At 46.2% G+C, this 16,554-nt stretch overlaps 1 protein-coding gene across 4 annotated transcripts in view; it reads right to left on the reverse strand.

The window, feature by feature from the left end:
• kiaa1109 (KIAA1109 ortholog) overlaps window positions 1-16,554 on the reverse strand; it is a 438,508-nt gene that overhangs the window by 259,321 nt on the left and 162,633 nt on the right. The gene's annotated exons all lie outside the window — the stretch shown is intronic.

Raw genomic sequence — 16,554 nt, forward strand, 5'->3', positions numbered from 1 at the left:
ACCAGCATTTATTCATCTATCCAGGAATTACTCACAAATACTCTTACCATCTGGCAGTTTAATAAAGCATTTACATGGCACCTTTTTGTGTGCTTGAGAAATAAAAATGCACTCCAAACAACTTACTTCTCAAATAAAATCATGACTGTGATGTGAACAGTGTGAACAAGACACAATTCCACAATAGGCCATTCCCCTCAACAATAAGTATGTGGACATTCTCCTCAACAATAAGTATACCGTTTTGGGTACTGTTGGGGGGATGACTTACCGGGGAAAGCAGTGGGGCACAGGCCTCTGGCACAGAGTCTGTCCCTGCTGCTCAGAAGGGAAAGGGGAAGAGGAGCAGAGCAGTAGTCATTGGGGGCTCCATAGTTAGGGGGACAGATAGGTTCTGTGGGGACGAGAGAGACTCACGGTTGGTGTGCTGCCTCCCAGGTGCCAGGGTGCATGATGTCTCTGATCGTGTTTTTGGGGTCCTTAAGGGGAGCAGCCCCAAGTCATGGTCCACATTGGCACCAACGATATAGGTAGGAAGAGAGATGGGGATTTAAGGCAGAAATTCAGGGAGCTAGGATGGAAGCTGAGAGCTAGGACGAACAGAGTTGTTGTCTCTGGTTTGTTGCCCATGCCACGTGCTAGTGAGGCGAGGAATAGGGAGAGAGGGGAGTTGAACTCATGGCTACAGGGATGGTGCAGGAGGGAGGGTTTTGGATTCTTGGGTAATTGGGGCTCTTTCTGGGGTAGGTGGGACCTCTACAAGCAAGATGGTCTTCACCTGAACCAGAGGGGTACCAATATCCTGGGGGGGAAATTTGCTAAGGCTATTCGGGTGGGTTTAAACTAATTCAGCAGGAGGATGGAAGCAAAAATTGTAGCTCAAGTATAGAAAAGGTTGAGAGTAGGGAGGTCCGAAATAAAGTTTCAGGGACGCAAGATGGCACCGGCAAGCAAGAAGTTGGTTTGAAGTGTGTCTACTTCAATGCCAGGAGCGTCCGGAATAAGGTGGGTAAACTTGCAGCATGGGTTAGTACCTGGGATTTCGACGTTGAGGCCATTTCGGAGACATGGATAGAGCAGGGACAGGAATGGTTGTTGCAGGTTCCGGAATTTAGATGTTTCAGTAAGAACAGAGAAGATGGTAAAAGGGTGGGGGGAGGTGTGACATTGTTGGCCAAGGACAGTATTACAGTTGCAGAAAGGATATTTGGAGACTCATCAACTGAGGTAGTATGGGCTGAGGTTAGAAACAGGAAAGGAGAGGTCACCCTGTTGGGAGTTTTCTATAGGCCTCCGAATAGTTCCAGAGATGTAGAGGAAAGGATAGCAAAGATGGTTCTCGATAGGAGTGAGAGAGACAGCGTAGTTATCATGGGGGACTTCAACTTTCCAAATATTGACTGGGAACACTATAGTTCGAGTACTATAGATGGGTCAGTTTTTATCCAGTGTGTGCAGGAGGGCTTCTTGACACAGTATATAGATGGGCCAACAAGGGGCAAAGCCACATTAGATTTGGTACTGGGTAATGAGCCTGGCCAGGCGTTAGATTTGGAAGTAGGTGAGCACTTTGGTGATAGCGATCACAATTCTGTTATGTTTACTTTAGTGATGGAAAGGGATAGGTGTATACCACTGGGCAAGAGTCATAGCTGGGGGAAAGGCAATTACGATGAGATTAGGCAAGATTTAGGGAGCATAGGATGGGGAAGGAAACTGCAGGGGGTGGGCACATTAGAAATGTGGAGCCTATTCAAGGAAAAGCTCCTGTGTGTCCTAGATATGTGTGTACCTGTCAGGCAGGGAGGAAGCTGTAGAGCGCGGGAGCTGTGGTTTACGAAGGAGGTGGAATCTCTGGTCAATGTTAGGATGAGATGTGAAGGCTCAGTTAGGGTGCTTGAGGGCTACGAGGTAGCCAGGAAAGACCTAAAGAGAGAGCTCAGAAGAGCCAGGAGGGCACATGAGAAGTTGTTGGCAGATAGGATCAGGGTAAAGCCTAAGGCTTTCTATAGGTATTTAAGGAATAAAAGAATGACGAAAGTAAGATTAGGGCCAATCAAGGATAGTAGTGGGAAGTTGTGTGTGGAGTCCGAGGAGATAGAGGAAGCACTTAATTGATATGTTTCAACAGTATTCACTCTAGAAAACGACAATGTTGTCAAAGAGAATACTGAGATACAGGCTACTAGACTAGCTGGGATTGAGGTTCATAAGGAAGAGGTATTAGAAATCCTCCAGAGGGTGAAGATAGATAAGTCCCCTGGGCCAGATGGGATTTATTCTAGGATCCTCTGGGAAGCCAGGGAGGAGATTGCCGAGCCGTTGGCATTGATCTTTAACTCGTCATTGTCTACAGGAATAGTGCCAGATGACTGGAGGATAGCAAATGTGGTTCCCCTGTTCAAGGAGGGGAGTAGAGACAACCCTGGTAATTATAGACCAGTGAGCCTTACTTCAGTTGTTGGTAAAGTGTGGAAAAGGTTATAAGGGATAGGATTTATAATCATCTAGAAAAGAATAAATTGATTAGGGATAGTCAGCACGGTTTTGTGAAGGGAAGGTCGTGCCTCACAAACCTTATTGAGTTCTTTGAGAAGGTGACCAAACAGGTTGATGAGAGAAAACCGGTTGATGTGGTGTATATGGATTTCAGCAAGGCGTTCGATAAGGTTCCCCACAGTAGGCTACTGAACAAAATGCGAAGGAATGGGATTGTGAGAGATATAGCAGTTTGGATCAGAAATTGGCTTGCTGAAAGAAGACAGAGGGTGGTAGTTGATGGGAAATGTTCATCCTCGAGACCAGTTACTAGTGGTATACTGCAAGGGTCGGTGTTGGGTCCATTGCTGTTTGTCATTTTTATAAACGACCTGGATAAGGGCATAGAAGGATGGGTTAGTAAATTTGCAGACGACACGCAGGTCGGTGGAGTTGTGGATAGTGAAGGATGCTGTAGGTTGCAGAGAGACATAGATAAGCTGCAGAGCTGGGCTGAGAGGTGGCAAATAGAGTCTAATGCAGACAAGTGTGAAGTGATGCACTTTGGTAGGAGTAACCAGAAGGCAAAGTACTGGGCTAATGGTAAGATTCTCGGAAGTGTAGATGAGCAGAGAGATCTAGGTGTCCATGTACACAGATCCTTGAAAGTTGCCACTCAGGTTGACAGGGCTGTTAAGAAGGCACACAGTTTTTTAGCTTTTATTAATACAGGGATCGAGTTCCGGAACCAAGAGGTTATGCTGCAGCTGTACAAAACTCTGGTGCGGCCGCACTTGGAGTATTGTGTACAGTTTTGGTCACCGCATTATTATTAGGATGTGGAAGCTTTGGAAAGGGTGCAAAGGAGATTTACTAGGATGTTGCCTGGTATGGAGGGAAGGTCTTACGAGGAAAGGCTGAGGGACTTGAGGCTGTTTTCGTTCGACAGAAGAAGGTTGAGAGGTGACTTAATTGAAACATATAAAATAATCAGAGGGTTAGATAGGGTGGATAGGGAGAGTCTTTTTCCTGGGATGGTGACGGTGAGCATGAGGGGGCATAGCTTTAAATTGAGGGGTGAAAGATATAGGGCAGGTGTCAGAGGTGGTTTCTTTACTCAGAGTAGTAAGGGAATGGAACGTTTTGCCTGCAACGGTAGTAGATTCGCCAACTTTAGGTACATTTAAGTCGTCATTGGATAAGCATATGGACGTACATGGAATAGTGTAGGTTAGATGGGCTTCAGATTGGTAGGACAGGTCGGCACAACATCGAGGGCCGAAGGGCCTGTACTGTGCTGTAATGCTCTATGTTCTATAATATTGAAAGAAAGGTTTTGCAGTGATAGCAGTTGAGGGAGTAATATTTGAGATAATGGGAACTGCAGATGCTGGAGATTCCAAGATAATAAAATGTGAGGCTGGATGAACACAGCAGGCCAAGCAGCATCTCAGGAGCACAAAAGCTGACATTCTGGGCCTAGACCCTTCATCAGAGAGGGGGATGGGGGGAGGGAACTGGAATAAATAGGGAGAGAGGGGGAGGCGGACCGAAGATGGAGAGTAAAGAAGATAGGTGGAGAGGGTGTAGGTGGGGAGGTAGGGAGGGGATAGGTCAGTCCAGGGAAGACGGACAGGTCAAGGAGGTGGGATGAGGTTAGTAGGTAGCTGGGGGTGCGGCTTGGGGTGGGAGGAAGGGATGGGTGAGAGGAAGAACCGGTTAGGGAGGCAGAGACAGGTTGGACTGGTTTTGGGATGCAGTGGGTGGGGGGGGGGAAGAGCTGGGCTGGTTGTGTGGTGCAGTGGGGGGAGGGGATGAACTGGGCTGGTTTAGGGATGCAGTGGGGGAAGGGGAGATTTTGAAACTGGTGAAGTCCACATTGATACCATATGGCTGCAGGGTTCCCAGGCGGAATATGAGTTGCTGTTCCTGCAACCTTCGGGTGGCATCATTGTGGCAGTGCAGGAGGCCCATGATGGACATGTCATCAAGAGAATGGGAGGGGGAGTGGAAATGGTTTGCGACTGGGAGGTGCAGTTGTTTGTTGCGAACTGAGCGGAGGTGTTCTGCAAAGCGGTCCCCAAGCCTCCGCTTGGTTTCCCCAATGTAGAGGAAGCCGCACCGGGTACAGTGGATGCAGTATACCACATTGGCAGATGTGCAGGTGAACCTCTGCTTAATGTGGAATGTCATCTTGGGGCCTGGGATGGGGGTGAGGGAGGAGGTGTGGGGACAAGTGTAGCATTTCCTGCGGTTGCAGGGGAAGGTGCCGGGTGTGGTGGGGTTGGAGGGCAGTGTGGAGCGAACAAGGGAGTCACGGAGAGAGTGGTCTCTCCGGAAAGCAGACAGGGGAGGGGATGGAAAAATGTCTTGGGTGGTGGGGTCGGATTGTAAATGGCGGAAGTGTCGGAGGATAATGCGTTGTATCCGCTCCAACCCCAACCTCCGCTCCCTCCGCTCCAACCCCAACCTCACCATCAAACCCGCAGACAAGGGTGGCGCAGTGGTAGTATGGCGTACTGACCTCTACATCGCCGAGGCCAGACGCCAACTCTCCGACACCACCTCCTACCGCCTCCTCGATCATGACCCCACACCCGAGCACCAAACCATCATCTCCAACACCATTCATGACCTCATCACCTCAGGGGACCTCCCACCCACAGCCTCCAACCTCATTGTTCCCCAACCCCGCACGGCCCGGTTCTATCTCCTTCCCAAAATCCACAAACCTGCCTGCCCTGGTCGACCCATCGTCTCAGCCTGCTCCTGCCCCACCGAACTCATCTCCACCTATCTGGACTCCATTTTCTCCCCTTTGGTCCAGGAACTCCCCACCTATGTCCGTGACACCACCCACGCCCTCCACCTCCTCCAGGACTTCCAATTCCCTGGCCCCCAACACCTCATTTTCACCATGGACGTCCAGTCCCTGTACACCTGCATTCCGCATGGAGATGGCCTCAAGGCCCTCCGCTTCTTCCTGTCCCGCAGGCCCGACCAGGCCCCCTCCACCGACACTCTCATCCGCCTAGCGGAACTCGTCCTCACACTCAACAACTTCTCTTTTGACTCCTCCCACTTCCTACAGACTAAGGGGGTGGCCATGGGCACCCGCATGGGCCCCAGCTATGCCTGCCTCTTTGTAGGTTACGTGGAACAGTCCATCTTCCGCACCTACACAGGCCCCAAACCCCACCTCTTCCTCCGGTACATTGATGACTGTATCGGCGCCGCCTCTTGCTCCCCAGAGGAGCTCGAACAGTTCATCCACTTCACCAACACCTTCCACCCCAACCTTCAGTTCACCTGGACCATCTCCAGCACATCCCTCACCTTCCTGGACCTCTCAGTCTCCATCTCAGGCAACCAGCTTGTAACTGATGTCCATTTCAAGCCCACCGACTCCCACAGCTACCTAGAATACACCTCCTCCCACCCACCCTCCTGCAAAAATTCCATCCCCTATTCCCAATTCCTCCGCCTCCGCCGCATCTGCTCCCACGATAAGACATTCCACTCCCGCACATCCCAGATGTCCAAGTTCTTTAAGGACCGCAACTTTCCCCCCACGGTGATTGAGAACGCCCTTGACCGCGTCTCCCGCATTTCCCGCGACACATCCCTCACACCCCGCCCCCGCCACAACCGCCCCAAGAGGATCTCCCTTGTTCTCACACACCACCCTACCAACCTCCGGATACAACGCATTATCCTCCGACACTTCCGCCATTTACAATCCGACCCCACCACCCAAGACATTTTTCCATCCCCTCCCCTGTCTGCTTTCCGGAGAGACCACTCTCTCCGTGACTCCCTTGTTCGCTCCACACTGCCCTCCAACCCCACCACACCCGGCACCTTCCCCTGCAACCGCAGGAAATGCTACACTTGTCCCCACACCTCCTCCCTCACCCCCATCCCAGGCCCCAAGATGACATTCCACATTAAGCAGAGGTTCACCTGCACATCTGCCAATGTGGTATACTGCATCCACTGTACCCGGTGCGGCTTCCTCTACATTGGGGAAACCAAGCGGAGGCTTGGGGACCGCTTTGCAGAACACCTCCGCTCAGTTCGCAACAAACAACTGCACCTCCCAGTCGCAAACCATTTCCACTCCCCCTCCCATTCTCTTGATGACATGTCCATCATGGGCCTCCTGCACTGCCACAATGATGCCACCCGAAGGTTGCAGGAACAGCAACTCATATTCCGCCTGGGAACCCTGCAGCCATATGGTATCAATGTGGACTTCACCAGTTTCAAAATCTCCCCTTCCCCCACTGCATCCCTAAACCAGCCCAGTTCATCCCCTCCCCCCACTGCACCACACAACCAGCCCAGCTCTTCCCCCCCACCCACTGCATCCCAAAACCAGTCCAACCTGTCTCTGCCTCCCTAACCGGTTCTTCCTCTCACCCATCCCTTCCTCCCACCCCAAGCCGCACCCCCAGCTACCTACTAACCTCATCCCACCTCCTTGACCTGTCCGTCTTCCCTGGACTGACCTATCCCCTCCCTACCTCCCCACCTACACCCTCTCCACCTATCTTCTTTACTCTCCATCTTCGGTCCGCCTCCCCCTCTCTCCCTATTTATTCCAGTTCCCTCCCCCCATTCCCCTCTCTGATGAAGGGTCTCGGCCCGAAACGTCAGCTTTTGTGCTCCTGAGATGCTGCTTGGCCTGCTGTGTTCATCCAGCCTCACATTTTATTATCGAGGGAGTAATATTTACCAGGTTGCCGGGATAGCTGCCGGCTTTTTTGAAGAACATCAACATTTTTTTAAAAATGTATTTGCCCCAGTAAGAAATCCAGACCTCAGATTAACGTTTCATTCAACGTGGGATATCTGAACACCACTCAAACAATTCTAAATACGCAAACATTTAACAGTTTATTAAAGGGAAATCATATGTGCAGGTGAGGGCGATGCATTTGACATAGTATGCTCGGACTTCAGCAAGACCTCTAATAAAGTCCCACAAGGGAAACTGATATAAAGGCAAAAGCCAATGGGATCCAAGGAAACGTGGCTAATTGGATCCAGATTCAGCTGAGTGGCAGGAAGCAGAAGGCATCCTTGTGACTGGAAGCTGGTGTCCAGTGGAGTTCTGCAGGGGTCAGGGTCCTTGCTGTTTGTGATATATATAAAAATAACCGATTTAGACTTGAATGTAAAAAGGTTGATCAGTAAGTTTGCAAACAATACATAAATTCGGTGGGTGGTAAACAGTGAGGAGGATAGCCTTTGATTACAGGAGCATACAGAGACGTTGGTCAGATGGGTTGATCAGCAGCAAATGAAATTCAACCCAGTAAGCATGGGTCATAGCTCTGAGATAAGGGGTAGGAAGTTTATGCTGGGAAATATAAGGTTTGTGTTTTATATGAGGAAATATTTTCTCACAGACAGGACAGCTGGGAATCTGGAACTCACTGTCTGTAAGGGCGTAAGAGACAGATTATTTTAGTACTCAAATGCGTACTTGTAATGCCAATGCTAGAAAACAGAATCAGAATAGTTAAGTGCGTGTATTTTACCAGTGCACACTTGATTGACTAAAAAGGGACTTTTTCTGTGCTGTAGACCTCTATGAGTATGCTTCACAAATCTAATAGATCTTCTGGAGGTGTTATTCATAGGATAAAGGCTGAACCAGGTGTATTTTAATTTTCATCAGACTCTTAATAAGGTGCCATACAATGGATTGTTCCAAAAGATGAAGATTCGGGATCTTGGGTAAAACATTTTTATCCAGAATAAAACAAAGAATTAGAGTTGCTAGAGATGTGAACGAAAACACAAATTGCTGGACAAACTCAGCAGACCTGGCAGATTCTGAGGGAAGAAAGAAGAGATTTTTTTATTGCAAAAATACAGTTAATATAGCCAAGATAACAAAATGTGGAGCTGGATGAACACAGCAGGCCAAGCAGCATCTCAGGAGCACAAAAGCTGATGTTTCGGGCCTAGACCCTTCATCAGTCTAGGCCCGAAACGTCAGCTTTTGTGCTCCTGAGATGCTGCTTGGCCTGCTGTGTTCATCCAGCTCCACATTTTGTTATCTTTGATTCTCCAGCATCTGCAGTTCCCATTATCACAGTTAATATAGCCATTTCGGTATTGACTGTCATTACATACAGAGAATAAAACAAACATTGGCATTCGTCTTTCTCTACATTTACAATTCATTTCTCGATATTTAACTGAGGCATCAGCAGGATCTGGTTAACGAATGAATCTCCTGTATTGCTTTGGCAGAAGGATCTTACATCGTGGTCTTTGCCCACTGTTCCTTGGCAGAAACTGCCCAAGCTTTTTTGTGTCCCTCAGCAAACTGTCCTGGATGTTGGAGTGTGCCAGTCTAGAACACACAGAGTCATGGTCAACTCTTTCAACTGGAAAGACCAGCCAGTTCTGGGCAGACCAAAGAGCATCTTTCACTGCACTGATGGTCCTCCAGGCACAGGTAATGCTGGTCTCAATGTGCGTCCCAGGAAACAGATGGTAGAGCAGAGTCCTGCATCACGGAGCTGCTCAGGACGAACATTAACAAAAACCACTGCATTTCTCTCCAGACTTTCTTTGCATAGGCACATTCCAGAAGGTGGTGTGTGACAGTCTTGGCCCCTCTGCAGCCAGATCAAGGGCAGCATGTGGTGGCATAGAGAATCCGGGATTCCAGAAAGACCTCACAGGCACAACCCTTCTCACCACCAGACAAGCAATGTTCCGGTGCTTGTTGGAAAGCTTTGGTGATAAGGCATTCTGCCAAACAACTTTGGCAGTTCGCAGAGGGAACCACTCTACAAAACCTACCCTCTCTTTTTCCCCATGGGTTTCTAGTATGCTACATGCTGAACACTGCCTGATAGACTTGTGGACAAACGTGTTTTTCTTCACAAGTTTCACCATGAAGGACAGGTGTATGGGGCAGTCCAACTACTTAGTGTGTTCCACAGCAAAAGAGGCCAAGCCTATCTTTCACAACACGGGGGACAGGTAAAACCTCAGTAAGTCATGCCACTTGACATTTGCGTACTCGGGATTTATGCACAGCTTGATGCAGCCACAAACAAAGGTGGCCATCAGGGGGAGGGTAGCACTGAGTATGTTTTTAACCCCCATTTGTCCAGTTCTTTATACATGATGGCCCTTACAACTTGGTCCAACCTCGGTCTCCAAGCAAAGTCAAAGATGGCCTAGGTAACTGCAGCAACACAGATTCAGGGAATAGGTCAGACCTGTGCCACATATAACAATACTGAGAGTACCTCACACCTGATAACCAGATTTTACCCACGATGGAGGGGAACCAGTGTTCCAACTGCCTAGTCTCAGCCTCACTTTGGTGACTTGCTCCTCCCAAGCCATGGCACACGCAACCCTCCGAACCAAATACCCAGCACCTTCAGGTAGCATGCCCGGACGGTGAAGGGAATAAAGGATCGGTCGGCCCAGTTCCAAAAGAACATGGTCTCGCTCTTGCGCCCATTAACCTTGGAACCGGAGGCCAGTACAAACTGGCCCCAGATGTTCAAGAGTCCGCTCACTGACTGCAGATCTGAGCAGAAAACGGCGACATCATCCATGTACAGGGAAGCTCTGACCTGTAGGCCTTCACTGCCTGGAATAGCCACCCCTCTCAGGCTAACATCCTTCCTGGTGGACTCGGCAAAAGGCTCTATGCAGCATAAAAACAAGGCAGGAGAGAGAGTGGACAGTCATGCCTGACTTCAGATCTGATTGGAAAGTTTCCTGATTCCTACCCATTGATGGAGACTGCATTAACAATGTTGGTGTACAGCAGTTGGATTCAATTGTGGATTCCCTCCCCAAAGCCCAGTTTGGAAAGAATATTTCTCATGTACATGTGCCATACCCTGTCGAAGGCCCTTTCCTGATCCAGGCTGATAAGGCAGGCATCCATGCCCCTGTCCTGCACAGAGGCAGAGGCAATCTCAACCGTAATGAATGGAAGGCTCTCAATAATCTTCCTGCCTGGTTTGGCATAGGTTTGGTTGAGATGAATTACCAATTCCAGAGCAGACCTGACCCAGTTGGCAGGATTTTGTAATTTACATTCAACAGCAAAATTGGTTGCCAATTTATAATTTCTTCCCTCTCCCCCTACTGCTTGCAGATGAGGGTGATGATGTCTTTCCTCATGAATTCGCACATGGTACCTGCCAGAATCATAATGTCACACACCTCCAGCTTGCCCTGGCCAATTAAGTCCCACACAGCAGACTACAACTCAACCGATAAGCCATCACTTCCAGAAGTTTTATTCTTTTCAAAGGACTTGAGGGCCTTGGTCAACTAGTCCAGAGATATATCAGCTGGTCCAGTTTCTCCCGCATGCTGTCGTCTAAGACCTCCGTAATAGAGGACGAGAACAACTGGGAGGACGCTCTGTCTGTGGGCTTCGTGTCGTACAGTTTGGCAGAAAAAAATCTGCTGATCCTCAGGCTGTCAGACTGAGATGACGTTACTGAGCCATCCTTCAGGCTGCTGAGCACAGTTCTCCTTGTGCACCTTCTGGAAGATCAAACACGTGCACAGAGCAGACCCTGGACCAGAAGATGACCTTGGAGGCCTCCGAAGCAAAGAGTAAGGCTTGTTGGCTCTTCACCACCTGGAGATCCTCCGTGACACTGATCCCCACGGTCTGCAGAAGTAGTAGGCTCTGCATCCTTCTCTGGAGTTATGACCGGTTTCGCCGCCAATATCTCACCTTCTGAACAGTTAGAGGATGAAGAACCTTTTTGATATTCCCTTTGATTGCTTCCCACCTGCCTCCGGAGACTCGCAGAGGAGTTTCACAGTTCTCCACCCAGTGTAATCCCTTTGAGCTCCTCAATATTTTCTGGGGTCAACAGCTTCACATTTAGCTTCCACGTTCTTTTACCTGCCCACAGGTCATCCTGTCTGTGACAGCTGGCCAGCAGGATGCAGCAGTCAGATAAGAACACCAGACATCAGTAGATCTGACCGAAAACCCTTGTGACACAAACAGAAAATCTATCCTTGAGCGGATAGACCCGTATGGCTGTAAGCAGGTGTATTTGCACTGCGCTCCATCTGCAGGGGTGCTAAACATGTCATGCAGCTTGGCGTCTTAAACCATTTCCATCAGGAATCTGGGTGTGGTATCCAGCTTACTATCACCCCCCACACCAGATATCCATCCAACATTGATGATGGAACTGAAGTCTCCGATCAGAATGATCAACCTGGACATAACCAGGAGTGGAAGCTGCTCGAGGATGACCAACCACTCACTCTTTATTACTGGGGCATACACATTAATTAGTTTCAGGGGAGATAAACAGGGAGACTATGGCTAGCAGGCCAGGATAGAAGAAAAGCTAAGTAATTGATAATAAGAGCTAGGAGTAGGAGAAAGTGTGTAAGCTGTACTGAATGCAAACCATATGATGTGATAATGGGCCTAAATGTACATGAAAATGGGCAAGTATGCTAAAAACAATCCATGGCATAACAGGCTTGGGGTGGGTAACAAAACATGGAAGGCTGGAATTAGGCTCTAAAGTTATTGAATTCCATTTTGAGTCAAGATGCTGGGATCCCCAAAAAATGGAAAGTAAGTTGTTATTCTTTGACCTTATGATGAGGCTTGCTGGAACGCTGCAGCAGGCCTGCAACATAAATGTTGGCCAGGGTGCATGGTAGTATGTTGAAGTCGTAGACAGCTGGGAGCTGAGGGTCATTTCTGCAGACAGAATTTAGGAGTTCTGCAAACAGTCACTCAGTCTGTGTTTCAGCTCCCAGTTGTGAACAGTAGATTAGATTGAATGAAGAAAAGGCAAATCGCTCCCGCAGCTGAAAGTATGTCTGGGGCATTAGATAGTGAGGAAAGAAAAGGTAAACAGGCAGGTACTTCCTCTGGATGGGGTCACGGACGCAAAAAGTTAACTGACTTCTCTTCACAAATGCTGTCTGACCTGCTGAGCTTTTCCAGCAATTTCTGTTTTTGTTCCTGATTTACAGTATCAGAAGTTCTTTTGGTTGTTTTTAAAAGAGAAATTTGACAAGTGGACATAAAGTCTGCAAAGGAATATACCGAGCAAAATGATGGGAGGTGAAGTTCATTTGGAGAAACGCAAAACCCTCATTTCATTAAGAACAGAAAAATCAGAATTTTTGTTTCAAAAAGGTGAGAGATGAGTTATTGACAGCAGTCAGAGCGATTTGAATGTACTTGTGCATGATTCACTGAAAGGAAACATGCATTTACAAATTGAGAAAGCAAAAGGTACACTGACCTTCATGTGCAAGAGTGTGCAAGTCTAACAATAAGAAAGCCTTTCTGCGGACTCTTGAGGTGCAGTGGTGGTGCCCCTACCTCTAAATCAGGAAGCCCAGATTCAAATCCCATCTGTTGCAGTGATGGGTCATAATACCTCAGAGCAGTTTGATAGAAAATATCTACAAACCCTTTCTGCTCTTGTGAAGAGCTTTCGTGTGACTATACCTGGATTATAAGGTATAGCTTTTGGTTTCCATACGGGCATTGTGAATAAAGATTCACTGGATTGAATCCTGAACTAAGAATACTGTCAAATGAAGAGATGGACTTGCATTCTCTGGTTTTTAAAAGACTGAGAAATTATTTCAGTAAAATATATAGAACCTAGGGAGGGCGAGACATGAAAGGCTGTTTCCACTGACTGGGATAGTCTGGAACTAGGAGTCATAGCTCTGGAAAAAGGAATCAGCTGTTTGGGACAGAGATGAAGAAAAGGTTCTTTACTTAGACATTGTGGAGGCTCAACCATTGATTATATTCAAGGATTGACTGGTAGATTATTCAGCAGTAAGGATATCAAGAGATGTAAGAATATAACAGATAAATTTTGTTGATATAAAACTTCAGCTAAGATCTTAATGAATACCTGAGCAGGTATGAGAAACTTGCTGGTCTACTCCTGCATTCACTTTACAGTTTTTGTAAATTCATATGCAACTGTGCAGTACTCCTTCAGAAATTATTGCAGCATTTGTCCAGATTACAGATGAAGTGCTGTATTGTGCTGTTTAACTCCAGACTGGCATTCCAAACTTAAGGCATGCGTTTGAAATTCTCTTGAGCAAACAGGCGCCTGCCAATCCTCTGGATAGCTTATGCATTTTCCCTTCAATACATTACCTGTATGGTCCAAAATCTAACATAACGTCAACTGTAACAAACAATCTTCTGTAGTTCGAACAAAGTATTGTGTGCTTTGTGCATTTTAGTAAGAGAGCTCCACCTGAGGTGAGGTCTGGAACTGTAAACTGCTTTACCTTATAAGCAAGATATGGACATAGTGTAGGAGTCAAAGAAAATTCTACTTATTAAAGTAATTTTACTTTCTGCTTCAAAAAAAAATCAAATTACACAATGCATCTGTACCTTATTAGTTTTGCCATAATTTACCCCAAAGTTAACTTCTCCCTGAAATTCCTGACTGCAGTTCTTGCTGCAGGTCTAGGTCTTAGAGAATTATTGTCATACAGCACATCTCATACAGCCTTTATTCAAAACTAGCTTCCAAAAATAGGTTTTCTGATTCTCTCTCATAACTTCAGTCGCATTCAGCAGAGGACAATATCTTGGTCACCCTTCTCTGCAGGGATTCACTAGCAGTCCTGTCAATCAAACTGACAATGTTCTTGCTCCGTAAGTACATTCACATTTTTACATTTCATACTATGGCCACAAAGAAAAATCAACTCCTCCATGATAAGCATGAACGTTAATTGGACACCTGCAACAAGAAAACATATATTGCTAATATCCTTGTGATCTTAGCTAATGGGTCAAGAAAGTGAAAACAGAAACACTTCAAATTTGTTTAAAATAAACTGCAAAATCTGACATCATGCAAACTATTAGCTTTAATGCATATTTGTTAATGTTTGTAGCCTATGGCTTTTATTTGTAAAACCCCTGTGAATTCAGAGTTTAAAACATAAAATTTAAACGCAAGTATATTCAATGAATGTAAAAAGTAAAAAAGCTTCCAAAGCGCTTGTTTGAATTGTTCACAATGCTGTTTTTATCATATATTGCTGGGAAGTAGTCTGCATAGGTATTGCTGAATAATTTAGCGGCCAATTACTGTCATCAGAAGTTTTCCTAGATTGTCTAGTTCCTCCAAGTGGGGAAAGGTCAGGTTATCTGCAAGTCAAAGTAATGGTGGGAAATGGCTTTCTGTATCAAAATCTTTCTTTCTAGCTACAATTTTTTTTTAAGAAGTCACATTATTCTAAACACAAGAATGTACACATAGAAGTAACCAATGATGATGCTCAGCGTTATGCAGTAGAAACTTGTTTAAAAAGATAGTAACATAATGTAATATCAAACACAGTGTATTTTGCTTCTAAAGCACGGGTGCAATTCCCTAATTCTCCGCAAAATGTAACGAAATGGGATATCCAAATTGTGACAGGATGTCAGCACTGAAAAGGTTATCTTTCAGAGACAGATTAAAAATGGCGCCCCAGTAATTCACTAATACAGAAACAAAACTCCAATCAATTGTACATTCAATCTAAACTATGCAGTTTAGGATTATAAAAAGGTAAAAGTTAGAGAGTTGATTCAATCAGCAAATCGAGGAGTCTCACGGCATCGAGTCAAACATGGGCAAAGAAACTTGTTAGTATTATCACCCAAACCACAACTTCTCCACCCACGGTAATGAATCAATATTTCTGTATGTTGAACGTGAACTGGAAGGAGCAGAGAGGGTGGCAAGGGTATTTGATGTACTGGAAACGAAAGACTTCAAATGTTTATCATCAAAGTGCCTCGACACGATCATTACTGACTGAGTTGACTGAATTTTAAAGAATATTGCTGGTAAACCAGGTCTATAACAGTTGATAAGGGAAGCAACAAGATGGAAAAGCCTAGCTGAACATGTCCTCAATCAATCTACCTATCCAAGACAGTATCAGGATGGATGACGACTACACAATCCTTTTGGAGCCAAAGTCTAATCTTCATGGTGTTGGAATCCTCTCAGAAACGTCATCTGATTATTTTATCAGCTTTGGTTTGGAGCTGTGAACTGTGAGCTAAAGATGACATTTACAGCTTTTTAAAAAATCAACCTGTTCAGGGATGTTACTACATGCCACTAAAGCTGGTTGAACTTGAATTTGAGCATTTTGGCTCAGAGGTAGGGACACCATCACAATATCACGTGAATCGTCTGATATTTAAGTACAATTATTAACTAATTCCCAACAACTGTTCACCTTGTTACTTTTACCATGTAGGTATTGGTGGCCAATGAAGAGAATTAAATGTTAACAGCAGTAGTTGGACCTGGCACACTTCAAAAGGTGTCAACATGGCGTCGCTACAATGCTGAACTTCCTGAAAGAGAATCAGTGGAAGCAACATGCTATAGATAAAGCCAAACAAGCCTACAGCCAATCAGATCGGAGCTCTGACATCCTGCCAAATTCAATCATGAATGCTGGTGAATACAAGTAAACAAGCAACTGACGAAAATGTCCTCATTCCTAATTATGGGGAAGACCAACACATCACAGCACAAGACAAGGCTGAAGCACTTGCAAGAAAAGGGATGGGAGATGTCTTGTACAGGAATGGTTATCAACTGGTGTGCTGCAACAAGGTGAGGAGTGTGCTGCAAAATTTGGGAAGCAGTGCCATTTACCTGAGTAACAAGCTCATGTTTCCAATTTCCTCCGGAACATTGCCACTTACAAGTTCTATTCCAAACCCACACTACGTTTTAACTTTTAAAAATGTACTGAAATGGTCCTTCACTATTGTGCAAACAAAATCCTGGAATTCCCTAATAGCACACCAAACAGACTGCAACAGCTCAAGGTGACAGAAATGCTAGCTTAGCCAATAACATATGCTTGCAGTCAGTGAACAGAAAAATTTTCAGCTAAAGTGACAGGTGTATGAACCAGCTCAGCATCTTCTTGAGGTCCCTAGCTTCAGAGATGACCATGTTCAGCTAATTCAATTCAGTCCACATGAAATCAAGAAATAGCTGATCTTTGCTGATGTCT

This window comes from Stegostoma tigrinum, chromosome 1, assembly GCF_030684315.1.
Source record: "Stegostoma tigrinum isolate sSteTig4 chromosome 1, sSteTig4.hap1, whole genome shotgun sequence".
Classification (NCBI taxonomy): domain Eukaryota; kingdom Metazoa; phylum Chordata; class Chondrichthyes; order Orectolobiformes; family Stegostomatidae; genus Stegostoma; species Stegostoma tigrinum.